Raw genomic sequence first — 15431 nt, 5'->3', positions numbered from 1 at the left:
TTAACTCGGGCAAGAGTGATCGAGTACCTGTACATTCAGATAACCAGCTCAATTGCTTTACATTTTTGTGTCCATTATTTAAATTAAAAAGCAATTCAATATGAGAATTTCTAAATACAACATCAGATAGTAGGAAGCCGTAGTAATCCTGTAGCTCCTGGCTATTCAAAATGTGCTTCATAGACTAAGCAACAACAGCATCACCAAGAAGCTCCTTAGAATTGCAGTATCTTGGGCCCTCTGGACTTATCAATTCAGCATCTTCCTTTTTAACAATATGTAAAGTTGAAAATTAATGATCCAGGCTTAGCTTTCAATTTATAGATCTGGCAAGTGGATAAGGCAAATGATGAGTCTTCCCTAAAATCATAAATTTGCACCCAAAATATATTCCAAGTCTCTTGTCATTCAGGAGGATTCATTCCAAGATGACACTACTTTGCATGGTAAACTTTTAACCACACTGATGTTTTAAATTGTGTTTCTCTTCTCAAAATGTGCAAGTTAGGATGTAAGGCAAAATGTTTCAGATGTATGACTCTATATTCAAAAAGGTCTCAATTCAAATCTAAGCTCCAGTATTTTTCCATCTCATGAATTTTGAAAAGTTATTTGACCTCTGTAAAATGCATTGTCCATATCTACCTACCTCATGGAATGATCACAGGAATTAAAAGAGACAAAGCATCTCTGTATATTATAAATATTAAAAACTTAATTAGCATTTTTAGGACATCCAACTCAAAAAATAATATTTCTATCATTACAAAAAAGCCAATTTTTGAACAACCAATAAAAAAAAAAGAAAAGAAAAGCCATTTTTTTTCCATCTATTTCTTTTTAGACATCAACAAAAAGTATAAATATGGATAAAAAAAATAAGCCCACCATCAAAGAGATTTGACTCTTAGAGGCAGCCGAGGAGTAACAATTTAGGCTGTGACAAATACAAAGCCATCATTAGGAACAAAATGCCCATGTTAGTTTTTTTGTCACTGTGACCAAAATACCCAACAAGAACAATTTAGAGGAGGAAAAGTTTATTTTGGTTCACAGTTAAAGAAGTTCAGTCCATAGCTGCTTAACTCCATTATCCTGAGTCCAAGGTGAGGCAGAAAATCATAATGGAAGGGTGTGGTGGAAAATTGGGGCTCCATACATGGCAGCCAGGAAGAAGAGAAAAAGTGGAAGGGGCCATACTGTAGGGAACAAACCCTTCCCGGGCACACACCTAGTAACCCACCTCTTCCAGCCATGCCCTAGCTGCCTACCTCTGAAGATTTCTGCATCAACACAAGAGCTTTTGGGGGGACCTCATATCCAAACCATAATAGTGCCTCCAAAGTACAGAGAAGAAGCAATTAATTTCACTTAGAAAAAAAAAAAAAGGGAAGAGGGCTTCACAGAAAATATCACACAAGCCTGCACTTTGATGGGAGCCTGGGAATACATTGAGGGATTCAATTAAATTTTGCTTTGCAGAATGCATTTGGTATTAAGAATTGAGGGCATGAAAAAATAAATAATTTTGAGCCTTCAAAAGAATCATAGAATCATACAATGTAGAGGTGAAAGTGACTTCAGACGGGACTGCAATGTTTTCCTGCTATTTCCCTACTTCCTTGCAGAGAAGTGAGGTCTTGTAACTAGCTGTGAGCAGTGAGCTGGGTGCAGGAGTGATAAGTATCAGTTCCAGAACAGGGCATGGGGAAGAAAGGCAAGGATGCACATTCCAGGCAGTGCAGTTACAAGATGGCAATACGTCAGAGATTGTGTGAAGAAATCTCCCTGCAGTCAGACAGGCCCTATTCTTGAGAAATACATTTTGGTGGTGTTAAATCACTGAGATTTGGAAGTCTTTTGTTATCATAGCACAACCCAGACGGTCCTGGCTTAACATCCTAATGTTAATAATCATAGAGAATGACTCCTCATTGCCCTGTGGGAGGAAATTTAACCCCAGAAGAAGAGGAAGAAAAAGGGATTGGTGTCTGATAAAGTAGAGGTGGGGGTTGTTGCTAAACCTTTCAAAATTCGTACTAAGCATTCACTTCTAGTCCTATTTTTCCAGCTTACACAGCAAGCAATATTTTTCAGAATTTAATTTTACAGTCCTAATAAGGACATCCTGTCTGATGTGACCATTGAAACGGCAGTATGTCATCGGGTCACAGTGCATTTCATTACTACCAAAACAGTTATGAATTGCCTTGAGCAAAACAAATCCATCTATGTGTCTTTGCCTGCTACTTCAAAGCCACCCAATCATCCAAAATCAAACTTCTTAGGAATAAATAGGCTACAAGGTTGAGTCCCAGAGAGAGTCACTTTTAACCTCTAGCAAATTTTCACAGTCGAGTGGAAAACTCCGCCCAAACAACATTTCTAATGGGAGGCTGACAGACTTCTAACTAAAGCAGTTCCAATGTGCCACTATAATAACCTACTTCTTTTGATTGCATTTATTTTTAATGATTATTTTCCCCGCTTGCCAATCCAACCTGTGCTGCCAACCCAGAAGGAGGGGGAGGGGAGGAAGCTATGGATTGAGAATGTTGTCCTGGGCTACACTGCCACCTAGTGGCAAATATGACGAACTTACCTAGTGGTATCAGAATAGTTCAGTTAAATTGAGTTAAAAGATTTCCTTCCAGTGCATGGGGTAAAAGAACTGAATTATTACCTCAGCTTCACTTAAACAAAATATATGATGCAAAAACAAAAAGCATATCCACTGATGTGTTTAATAAAATTACTATTGGCTTTAAATGAGAGGTCTTTTAAGAAATGGTTCCCAGGGGCAATAGGATAATGCTTTTTTCTCTGTTGTTCTTTTCCTTACAAAGGTTAGGTTTGAATTGCAGTTTTAAATGGATTGACAAAAATGGAAATTAAATGTTACAAAAATCTGAATAAGTCTGTATGGTAGCAGTTATAATTCAATTGCAAAAATAAAATTTATTCACAAGTTATGGGCTCAGTTCAGAAGTACTGTAGACAACGCCATTGGTAACTTGTTGTGTACTTATGTTCTGCAAACAATAGATTTGAATATATTCCTGATAACTATCACTATTTTTAAGGCAAACTCAGAATTCTGTTTTATTGTTGTTGACCTGGTCTTTGACTCAGTGTCTACTTATAATACACTAAAGTTACAAACCTGTATTTCATGAAGAAGTTATTTCAAAACTATTAAACAATGAACATACAAGTTCAGGGCAAAGTTAACAGGCAAGCTTTGGGAAAGTTAATGATTTCGATAACACTGTTAGTAATACTTCCAATAAGAGTTGGGCAAAATTTGGAGACAAAAGATGTTCAGGAGCTCAGAAATTTGCAGCTACAATCTCTTTGTGACATGATAAGCCAATAATTATAGGCTCCTTTTAGAATTTAAGAAGCACACATACACTCAGTTACACATCCCAGTCGCCATAGACCATGTCACTCTCTTTGATTGTAACAGTTCGATGAGATCAAAACATAATGTGGAATGGAATGAGCAACAGAGCAAAGCCATAAAATAGTGGGTGGGGGGAGTGTTCTGTAGCACAAAAATCTTACTACACATACAAATTCAAAATAAGCAACTTAACAACCCTACTATTAGAAAATTCAATCTTTTTTGGAAAGGCAAAACTGGCTGCTGTTAAGATAACTTTACATTTTTGAGTGCTTATTATGGTTCCAGTACTACCTTGGTTCTTTACTCAGGTAAAACCAAAGAACCATATGTCGTAGTTACTATCACAACCCCATTTACACAGGAGGACTGAGAAGCACAGAGAGGTCAAGCAAATTCAGAAATAAAGCCTGGATCCAAAAGCCAGTAGTTTGTCACCAGAATCTCTTCTCTTTAATACCAAGCTTAATAATGTCTCATAAAATACTTTCTATGGAACAATTTTAAAAACTAATGCTTTTTGCCTGTGTGGTGTTCAAGGTGGTTTCTTCACTGCCACTGAATATCTTGGATTTCTGTTCAGGTCAGATCACATAGCTGATAACAGGAGCCATAAACTCTTATCAGTGTTCCGGCGCCTGGTTGCTTCTGCTCCTGGATCCTTCTCTGGTTAGAGCTGAGTCAGGGAATTCATCAGTACCTCTTTGAGGAATGTCCTTTTCCCACCCAATGTTCATGTGCTCTTCCCCCTCCCAGGCTTTAGTCAAATGGGACTTTTCTGAGGTTAATTAGTATACCATGTCTGAGGTAGGTGTTCAATAAATATTTGAATAGAATCAATGGAGGCATTTCCAAGGCTTAATCAAGCCAGAGGCATTTTCAATATTGATAGGGTTCCTGGCAGCACTTCTAACCTTACCCAAGATCCCTGGTGGTTGAAGATAGAAAGGGTTCAATGGCCTATAGGCATTCATTGTCTCTCTAAGATTCCCTCTGAGAGAATTAAAACACTGAAAAACCTCTATAATAATTTTACTGATCTAAAAAAAAAAAAATTAAGCCAAGGGAAATAAGTCTCATCTGCAAAGGTCATTAAACTAAATGTTTCTTTGTTGTACTTTGTAGATCCTTCCTGTAGTTGAAGGTGACCAGGAGGTCATAGTAACTCCAGAAATTGCCACTGTTCATGCAACATATTCAATTGGCAGTAAGTTTAATTATTAAATCTCAGGCTATTAGGATATAATAAGCTCTGAATTATCCATGGGACTAGAGAAAAACAGAATGGAGGGACATGAACTCTCAAGATCCATTCCTGATTCTAAAGCCAGTGGACTACAGTTTCCGTTTCTCTTGTTCAAAAGTATTAAATGAATGAATGACCAAAGAACCAATAAATAAACCAACAAAGTGAATGAAGAAACCAAGATCTCTTGGGCTAAAGATTAAAGGTTGCCATTAATATTTCTTAGCATCATGTGTGTTCAATAGGTTAGACCCATTTCATAAGCATGCAATCAAAGGGACTGATATTCTGGAAATGAAGAGATCTGGGCTTGGAGTTTGAGAAAGCATCCTATTAATGAGGGATCTATTTATTATCTGCAGACATATTGACTTCTCAAATCAAGGAGAATTTTGTTCTTCCATGATGTTATTATCTGAGTCCACCTGAATAAATAACTTTTCTAAGTGACATATTTGATAAGGAAGACCTGGGACTGGAGTCCAGTCAAATCTATATCCTATGCATTTTTCTGAGTCCTGGCTTCACTAATTGCTAACTTAAAATGAGAAGACCAGTAGATTTTGAGATTTTTTTCTTTTAAATCCCTGTTATGTCCAGCTTTCTGCTATTCACTAGCCAAGTGACCATAGGTAAATGATTTAACCTATTTAGGGTTTTAGATTTCTTAACTAACAGTTTAAAAAGCTGAAGTTGTGTGGTCCTTTGAGGTCTCAGACTTTAGTACTTTGTAATATGACAAAAATTCAGATGTCTTACAGGTAAAAGAAAAGCAAGAGTCCTCAGCTATAGAGATAACCTCTTCATCTCCTAAAACTTAAAAGCTCATCCCATCCTATGGAGCATAACCACTCTCAACTCCTTCCTGAGTGCCACCAGCATTGGAGGAAACTTTCATATTTTTTTCATTCTTCTCCTTAGATGTGTTTCTCTATCACTTTTCTCGTTCTGTTTTTGTTTCTCCCACTGTGCAGGTCGAGAGTCACCTTATGACAGAGAAAAAACTAAATAGAAGCTAACTTTCATCTGTGCATTTCCCCTTTTGCTTTTAACACTTTGAAGTCTTGTGCTTTTCCTTTCATTTTGAAAATATGTTTTTCCTTTCTGTGTTTTTTAATTCCCTGGAGAGGACTTTACATTCTGGCTCGACTTGTCTGGATAGCCCGGGAAGCCAGTGGCAGCCTGCAAACCTCTTCTCCATGGTACGAACAGGTTGGCAAGGGGAAGCAAAGGCAGGGCCTCCCAACAGCCCAGGCTCCAGGGACACGACTACACAAGGTTGCCATGCACTTTATGAAAAAGATGCTGCAAAGGGAAAAAAATATGTGAACTAGTTGCTCCTGTTTGTCTCCCCTTTAATTGTGATACACCCCATTTCATTTGATGTTCTATGAAGAGTCAGAGGACACAGCCTAGCAAAGAGTTAGACAGACCATCCACTCCAGTCACACACTAGGCATCAAGCAATGTACATAGTACTTTTCTTCACCTTTTTATCTATGTAATCCTTAATACAGAGAAGATGGCTGAAGATACCAAAATTTGAGATAAGTTATAGAAGTTGCCCAAGGTGCCAGAATTAGAAAGTGGCAGAAATGAAATTTAAGGCAAGATCTGCCAGATATTTAGGTCCATGCTCTATGCAATGCTGGGTACAATGACCTCTGTCCCAACATGAGAATTTCTGTGACTAGGACAGTTTTCATCTAGACTATAAATTCTTAACAGAGGGGATATTGTCCCCCTGGGAGTAGTTCCTTCTTAAGGTGGAGGGGAAGAGGAGATCTTACTTTTTAAATACAAAAGTGTGTACAGTACACAAAAAGATGTGGAATGTATCTATGGCATCAAATTTCTGTAGTGGGAAGGCAATTAGGAAAACATACATAAAGATTCCTTACTGGGCCAGGCACAGTGGCACACACCTGTAATCCCAGTGGCTCAGGAGGCTGAAGCAGGAGGATCGTGAGTTCAAAGCCAGCCTCAGCAATGGCAAGGGGCTAAGGAACTCCATGAGACCCTGTCTCTAAATAAAATACAAAATAGGGCCAAGTATGTAGCTCAGTGGTTGAGTGCTCTTAAGTTCAATCCTCGGTACCTCCAAAAAACAAACCAACAGAAAAAGATACCTTACTTGGATGGTGAGGGAAAAAAAATCAAGAGATACTCATGCGCATGTATCTCTGATGTAGGCCTTTGTACCTTCTCCTATATTATGTTGCCCACTGCTCTTCCTACTGTCTCTTTTAATGAAAAGAGACATACAAGCTTCTTCAAAATTGAGTTGTTAAATTTTAAATTATCAATCTTTGGTCAGATTATTTAAAAATTGGACCATCTTACTAGGTATCTTATGAAATTTAGATTGGAAAGCACTCAGGTCAGGCTTTATCAAGATGCAACATAACTCCAAGTATTTATTGGGCTTAACCAGGCTGACTGTCACCATTGGGGTACAAACAGTCACACTGCTCTTTCTGCTGCTTTCAACTCTACACTATTCCATTTTTCCACTTTTTATTCTGCATCTTCCTCTCACTCTCATATTATCAAAAAGTCCATAAAGAAAATGGACATATTTCCCATTAATATTATGTTCATATACAACTTTCTTACTGTCTTCTATTTGATTTCTTTGGGTCTCTTCATTCTGGCTGAAGACCCCAATTAAAATCAAAAAAGAACCCTAAATATTACTGCCCTTCTTTTAAAATCTTAAAATTTTGGCCTTCAATCATTTGAGGTTCAAACTCAGTTACTGCCTGACTCTAAAGATTATTAACATTTCTTTTCCTCAGTTTTTCCTGATATTATTCTCTGCTTTGAAAGTATAGCACACTGATGTCATCACCAATACCACTCGTCCTTGATTATGGTTCTGAAAATTACAATATCTGTTGGTAGGTGGGAGTATCCCCAAACTCCTAAGTTGCTAGACCATGCAACACTATTTTATGGTTGGAATATGAGGTGTCCCCCAAAAGCTGCTGTGTTAAAGCAGGAATGTGCAGAGGTGAAATGATTGAACGGTGAGAACTGTGACATCATCAGCACAACCTAGATTGATTTGACTAACTGGGTAGTAACTGTGGGCAGGAAGAGCATGATTTCAAAATGTAGGCCACTGGGATATGTCCTGGAAGGTGTCATCTTCCCTGCAGCCCCTTCCCCTCTATTTCCCAGTCACCATGAATGGAGCAGCACTTCTGCCCCACCACCTTTCTACCATCATGTTCTGCCTCATTTTGGGCCAAGAGCAATGGAGTCAGCCCACCATGTGGACTAAACCTCTGAAACCATAAGTCAAAATAAAATTTTCCTCCCTGAAATTGTCTTGTCATGTATTTTGTTTGTAGTGATGAAAAACTGACTAACACAGAAATTGGTACCAAGAGTGGGGCTGTTGCTTTGACTAACCTGAGCATGTTATTCAGAAGCCCTTGGAGGAGCTGGTTTGTGGAAAGAACTTGTAAAAGTTTGGAGATGAGTTGAGAAGCCTTAAAATGTTGTAAGCAGAGCTTAGTGGGAAATTCTAGTGGGAGCTCAGAAGACCAGAATGCAGACAGTAAAGACTGTGCTCATAGCTTAAAGAGCGGAATGGGGACTCTATTTGAAATTGGACTAGAGGTCATTTCCATTGCATTCTGGCAAAGAACTTGTCTATCTTTTATCTGTGTCCTGAGAATCTGTGTGAGGCTAACTTTAAAAGTGATGGACTGGGCTGGGTTGTAGCTCAGTGGTAGAACGCTTGCCTAGCACATGTGAGGCACTGGGTTCCATCCTCAGCACCACATATAAACAAATAAATAAAGTTATGTCCATCTACAACTAAAAATTTTTTTTTTTAAAAAAGTAATGGACCAATTAAACCAGCAAAGGAAATTTCAGTACCACATTCAATCAGTAGTATGTACTTTGCACACAATTTTTGGCCTGGTTAGCTGTGAGAATCAAGAGCACAAAGCAGAGGTGAAGAATTTTTTAACTTCCAGTTTGGCCTGAAAAGTACTTAAAAAATGGAATCAAGAAAGATGTGATTGTTGAAGATATTAAAGTCCCTAAAGCAATGCTAAGAACTTTGCACAGAGACAATAGGCTTCAGGGCAACTGAGGAATTTGTAAGACCACACCCATTGCAGGATAAAGGATGTAAAAGGGAAAATTCCTTTGAGAAGACACCATGGGGGAATCTTGCTTGCACAGGGGGCCCATGAAGCTGTTTCATCATGCTTGGACACTCAGGAGAACCGGCTACTTTGCAAGCTGGTGGTAAACCTTGGTGTCATACACATGGCACTGTGTCTGTAGGAACGCAGAATGCTGGACTTATAGGGTCATGGAGGTACCCACTGATATTTCAAAGGAAGGCCTGGGAGACCAGGCAAAGTGTTGAAATCCCTGTGGGCTGCCACTGAGAGAGCAATGCATGAAACTGTGAAGATGAAGGTGAAGCTGGAATGAAGACCAAAAGAATTAAGAGATGCCAGTAACACAAACTGTCTGCTGAGAAAAACTGTTGGTTATGGACAGGGCCAAGATGAAAGAGAGGCAATGTATGCTACAACTGCCAAAGCCAAGGAGGCAGTACTGCTCAAGCCCTTTGAAGAGGACATCTTGAAGTCATGTCTCCTAGATGCTGAATGCAGAGTTAGGGGACCCATTTTCCCAGCTCGGTTTTGGTCTTGTTTTGGTCCCACCCCTTCTTTCTATCTTCCTGTTTCTTTCTTTTATAATGGAAATATTTATTCTGTGCCATTCTGTGTATGTAACTTAATTTTCATTTTTTTTAAATTCTTTTTTTTAATATTTATTTTTAGTTGAACACAATATCTTTATTTATTTATTTCTATGTGGTACTGTGGATTGAACCCAGGAGCTTGCAGCCAAGAGTTTGCCTTGAGACCCAGATGAGACTTTGGACTTGGACTTTTTGGGAAATGTTGGAATTTCTAAGACTGTAGAAACTCTTGGAAATGAACTAAAAGCATTTTGCATTGTGAAATGGACATAGCTTTGGGGGGGGGGGGGGGTAAAATGTTGTGATTTAGATCTGAGGTGTCCCCCAAAAGCTCATGGGTTAATGCAGTATTATTCTAGGTGCAACAACTAGATTATGAGAACTGTAATCTAATAAATCCATCCCAGTTTAGATAGACTAACTGAGTGATAACTATAGGCATTTCATGGAAAGGTTTATCTTCCCTGTAGCTTTCCCTCTCTCTCTGCTTGTCAACTATCAGAACAGTGTTCCTCCGCCACAGCCGTCTGCCATGATGTTCTGCCTCAGTTGGGTGCAGAACAACCGTGTTAGCCAACCATGGATTAAACTCTGAAACTGTGAGCCAACATAAATTCTTCTTCCCCTAAATTGTTCTTGTCAGGCATTTTGGTCACAGCAATAAAAAACTGATTAACACCAGGCACAGTGGTGCATCCCTGTAATCCCAGTGACTTGGGAGGCTGAGGCAAGAAGATCACGAGTTCAAAGAACCTCAGCAAAAATGAGGCACTAAGGAGCTCAGTCAGACCCTGTCTCTAAATAAAATACAAAATAGGACTGGGGATGTGGCTCAGTGGTCGAGTGTCCCCAAATTCAATCCCTGGTACAAAAAAAAATTGCTAACATTGTGTATTATTTCCCTTCCACTCCTTACAAACACACACACACACACACACACACACACACACACACACACACACTCAAAACTCCTGACTATGGCCAGATTTATGAAAATACTTGGTGACTTTAATAGTTCCCTAGGGAAACTTACAAATTACCACAAACTGGGAAACTTCAAAACAGCAGAGATTTATTCTCTCACAATTCTAGAAGCCAAAAGGGCCATGCTCCGTGGGAGTGCTCTAAGGGAGAACTTGTCCCTTTCTCTTAATTTCTGGTATTGCTGGCAATTCTTGGCATTCCTTGAAACATTACTCCAATCTCTGCTTCCATCATCACATATACAATTGACTCACATGAAGTCATTTCCGGTAAGACCAGTGGTTAATTTTCTATCTTTATGAATATTAGGTTGCTTATTTTAAAAATTACTTAATGGTCAGTGATTTGCTTTTAATACCTCCAGTAGCTTAGGTTAGTAGCTTTTTATTTGTCTATGAGTGAAAGAATTTTACTTCTAAGCTTAACAAGAAAGCACTTGTAACTGGTCCATTTGGTTCTAATTGTCATTCTTCCCTTCTCATATTTGAAGCAGAGCCTCCATACCCCTCATGTCTTCATTCCTATACCTAACAGAGAGAAAGAAGGAAAGAAAATGAGGAAGGAAGGAAGGAAGGAAGGAAGGAAGGAAGGAAGGAAGGAAGGAAGGAAGGAAGGAAGGAAGGAAGGGCAAAAGAAAGAGAAAGAAAACAAGCCTTTACTATCAGTTTTCAGTCCTGAATTGTTGACCTGAATAAAGGAGAATTGGGCTGTGGGTGGAGTTCTGAAACTATAGAAATAACCACAGGCTGTTATTGAATAGCAGTTACCCCACCAATTAAAAACAAAGTGCTTTGGATATTCTCTATGATCCCTCTCAGCACCTGCATGTAATGACTCTAACCTGGATATCTGGTGACTGAGCTAGGTCTATAGAAAGAAGACTATTTCTCATGCCCACCATCCACTTGGGAAATCAAGAACAAGTTCTTTGGTGAACTTGAGAGCTCCAAATACCCATGGCTGATGAAGGAAAGCATCTTACAGATACCATAGTCATTCTAAAAGAGAAACTGCAAGCATTCTGGTCCACCACAAAGAAAAGATATTGAGCTGATCAACTTGAATTTAAAACAACATTAGCCACATTACAAGGGTAGCCACCCCTTCTAGGTACTCCAGCTCACTGAGTTAACACAATAGAAAGGAATGATGTTTCTTGTGATTTTTTAAATAAACATAATAACCATTAATTAAGTCAAGTGTTTTAGTCAGCGTTTTCACTGCTGTAATTAAAAGACCTGACCAGCACAATTGTAGAAGAGTAAAAGGTTATTTGGGTACTTACAGTTTCAGAGGTCTCAATCCATAGACAGCTGGCTCTATCCAGAGGGGCTTGAGGTGAAGCAGAACAGCAGCTCATGTGATAATCAGGAAGCAGAGAGAGAGACTCCACCCTCCAGGAACAAATATATACCCCCAAACCACACCTCCAATGCCTCACCTTCACCACCCACACATCACCTGCCTTCAGTTACCACTCAATTAACCCCATTAAGTGATTAATGCACTGAATGAGTTAAGGCTCTTGTAACACAATCATTTCTTCTTGAACCTTCTTGCATTGTCTTACACGTGAGCCATAACATCAAGAGATATTTTTTTCCCCAAGAACATTAGGTTTTAAAATGTGGGTGATCTATAAGATACATCTTGGCTAAGGCAGAGAACTGTAGAGGAAAGACTCAAGTGTGGATGTATCTTTGAAACCCAGTTCTGCCACTTAGGACTTGAATCAATTTAGCTAAGTCACTCAACTTTGCTAAACTTGTTTATTCATCCATTTAAACAGGAACTTGTGCAAGGATAACATGAGAAAACATGTAAAAGCTTGTAGGGCACATGGAACACTGAGGGAATACCATTTACCTGTTGACAATGAGAAATGTATGTCCTATCTTTTGCATGCCAGAAATGAGCTAACCAAAGATCTGACTGAAGCTATGCGGGGTCTCTCCAGTAGGGGGCTTTCCATCTTCCTTTATAACAGAGCATCTTGAACATAGTCATTTATTTTTATGTGCTTCATAATTTTAGTAATTCATCTGTGCACTTGCTCGGGCTCCATTTTCTTCAGTTGAAGAGAAGATGAACTCCTTGGGGATCTTGTTAACTTGATGATATTTCCTTCAAGAACAAAGAGCAAGCAATTTTGTTGTTTCATTTTTTGTATGTCCTTTCAAAGAGTTTTCCCCCCATAATTATCACTATGTAAATATTCAGTTTGCCAACTCCATGTCAAATTGTGGTCATTCAGATTAACATAATGTTTAAAATAATAAGTTGCACATTTCCTGTTCTCAAAGGGGACTTAAGAATTTTTTAAAAACCAACACTTCATGTGTTTGGGCTTTGTCATTATAGACAATGAGAAGATTAAAAAGAAAACTATTAAAGAATAATATTCTTCCTTACTAAAATTTCAATCACCTCATGACTTGGAAAATGATAATGATATAAAATTATTGTGGTTGGTGAAAAAAAAAAAAAAAAACAGAATCATAGATCCCCATAGTACTAATCCACCAAAACGGGATATGTCCCATGACTGGCAAAAGGGACTTTGCACATGTAATCAAGTAAAGGATCTTGAGATAGATTATTTGGGGTTGTTGAGGTGATCTGCATGTAGTAACAAGAGTCCTCATAAGGGAAAGCAAGAACCAGGAGGGTCGTGTCAGTGGAGGAGACATGAAGACAGAAGCTGGGAAGACACCGTTGTTGGAAGGGGCCATGAGCCAACGAGTGCAGACAACCTTTGGAAGCTGGAAAAGACTAGGAATAGATTGTCCCATGGAATCTCAGAATGAATGTCCTAATGATGATACCTTAATTTTAGCCAGAAAGACCCATTCCTGTCCTTCTGGACTTTAAAACTGTAAGATGATAAAGTTGTATGGTATCATTCATAGTAATTTGTTAGCAAGAGAAAAATAATATAGAGCAAGTAGAAAAACAAGATTTTATATATATATATATATATATATATATATATATATATATATATATATATATATCATGGTTTTGTTGGCCTTTTGCTATCAAAATTAAGAGATGCCACATGTAAACAAACTAGGGAGATTAATGGATCAATTGTATTTTACATTTTCGTTGTATTTTTTAACATTAGAAGAAAGTGATCTTATCTGGTCATTCCCAGGGGGATGGCTCAAGAAATTTTCTGCAAATTATAGATAATAAGCAGAATCTAGGGAAACTAGTCCCTGGTGAAGACAGCTCCCAGCAGGCCCCAGAGAGCCTGGCAGCCAAGCACCTGCTTTTCACTGCTGGACCCCTGCTGTGCCACTGTCCTGGGAGTGATTGTCCTTCATGGTCATACCTCCCCTTCAATGTCACATGCTGGGTTGATGCCAGAATGAGCTAAGTCCAGGTGACATACATACAACCTAGAGGACAGGAGAGGCAAGAAGTGTCCCTTTGGTTTCTCCAGTGGCATCTGGAGTTTTGCTTGCCACAAATGTTCATATGATGTCAACTTCTCCCTAAAGACAAAGGGTTTTCAGATGCTAGTAGAAAAAAGACAACTATCTACAACAGGGTTTGATAATCTGACTTTTTCTAATTTCTAGATTATCAATCAAGAAACTTCAAATTGTGCTGTGCAGAGCCATTTGTCCATAGTTATTAACAATGTAGGCAAGTAACGTGAAGTTTTTGAATTAAATTCAAATATCTAAGTAAGAGAATGTTTCCAAGTTGTGTTTTGTAGAACACTAAACTTCCTCTTAACCCTGCTCCTCTCTTTTCCTTTTTTTCCTGAGAAGAAGACTGATTTTTAGTTTCCTAAGAGCTTATGAGAGATCTTTGGGTATACCAGTGCAAGATCTGATGGGTTCATCTTCAGAAACAGGGCTCACCAGAGAGCAGCCATGTGGGAGAACCCCTCTGTGAGCTGAGCCCTGGGTGCTGGCAGCAACACAGGCAGGGGGAGAACCCCTGGTGTTGCTGCCTGTGTTCTTTCCTTCCCTTCTATCACTTCTGTTCTGTTCTCTTCTTGTCTCTCTTTTATTTCCTCTTTTTCTTTTCTGTTTCCTTATCCCCCAGGAGTGGTTAATCCAAGCAGCAGACATAAATGGAAAAGCAGGAACTGTGTCAGTAGGTAGTAAGTACAAGAGAAGTGCAGAGAAGAATCTGGGTCAGGCTGACCAGGCTTTCTGACCTCGGAGGAAAAGCTTCAACACCAGCACTTTGTGAGGATGGCTCTTGAGCCACCCTGCTCCAACATGAACCAGTAACCCCACATAACTAGTGAAGTCTCTTCTGCTGGGCTCTCCTTTCAGTATCCCCCTGACTTTGGACTTCATATCATTTCTGTGTTGAATCTCTTATTTCCTGTATTCCAAGTCATTTATTTTCTCCTCTGTTGGAGTATGTCTTCAGTGACTTCTTTTAAAAGGGCATACAATATATGAGAGACAAGTTGTTGTTGCTTTTTTTGAAATATCTTGAAAATGTCATTATTATTCACGTTTCATTCATTGCTTGGCTCCATTTAGAATTATAGGTTGGAAATAATTTCAAGCACTGCTTCACTGTCTCCTGATTCCATGGTTTCTGCTGGGATGTGTTCAACCATTCAAATATCTTGTTTCTGATTTCTGCCATTTTTATAGAAGTTTGGAGACTGTTTTTCTCTAGTCTATGGCTTTAATGATGATATATTTCCATCAATTCTCCAGGGTTCTAGGCAGGTTCTTTCAATCTAGAAACTAGCAGCCTATGGTTCTGGAAATTTCATCTTAATTTGTTTGATTATATCACCATGTCTTCCCTGATACATCATTCTGGAACAGCTCTTTTTGGTTGTTAGATTTTCTCTCCTACTTTCTTGTTGTTTACCTTTCTAGAAGACTCCTCAAATTTATCTTCTGGTTTATATACTTGTTTTAACTTCTGCCATCAAATTTTTAATTTCCAAAAGCTCATTTTTGCTTCCTGAATACTGTTAATTGATATGCCCTGCTCTTGTTCCATGGCTGCAGTATGTTTTCTGTTTTTTTCTCTTCATAGACTCTATTTCCCCATGTTGATATTTTTCT

Source organism: Marmota flaviventris, chromosome 13 (assembly GCF_047511675.1).
Source record: "Marmota flaviventris isolate mMarFla1 chromosome 13, mMarFla1.hap1, whole genome shotgun sequence".
NCBI lineage: Eukaryota > Metazoa > Chordata > Mammalia > Rodentia > Sciuridae > Marmota > Marmota flaviventris.
This window is presented reverse-complemented; position numbering follows the sequence as displayed.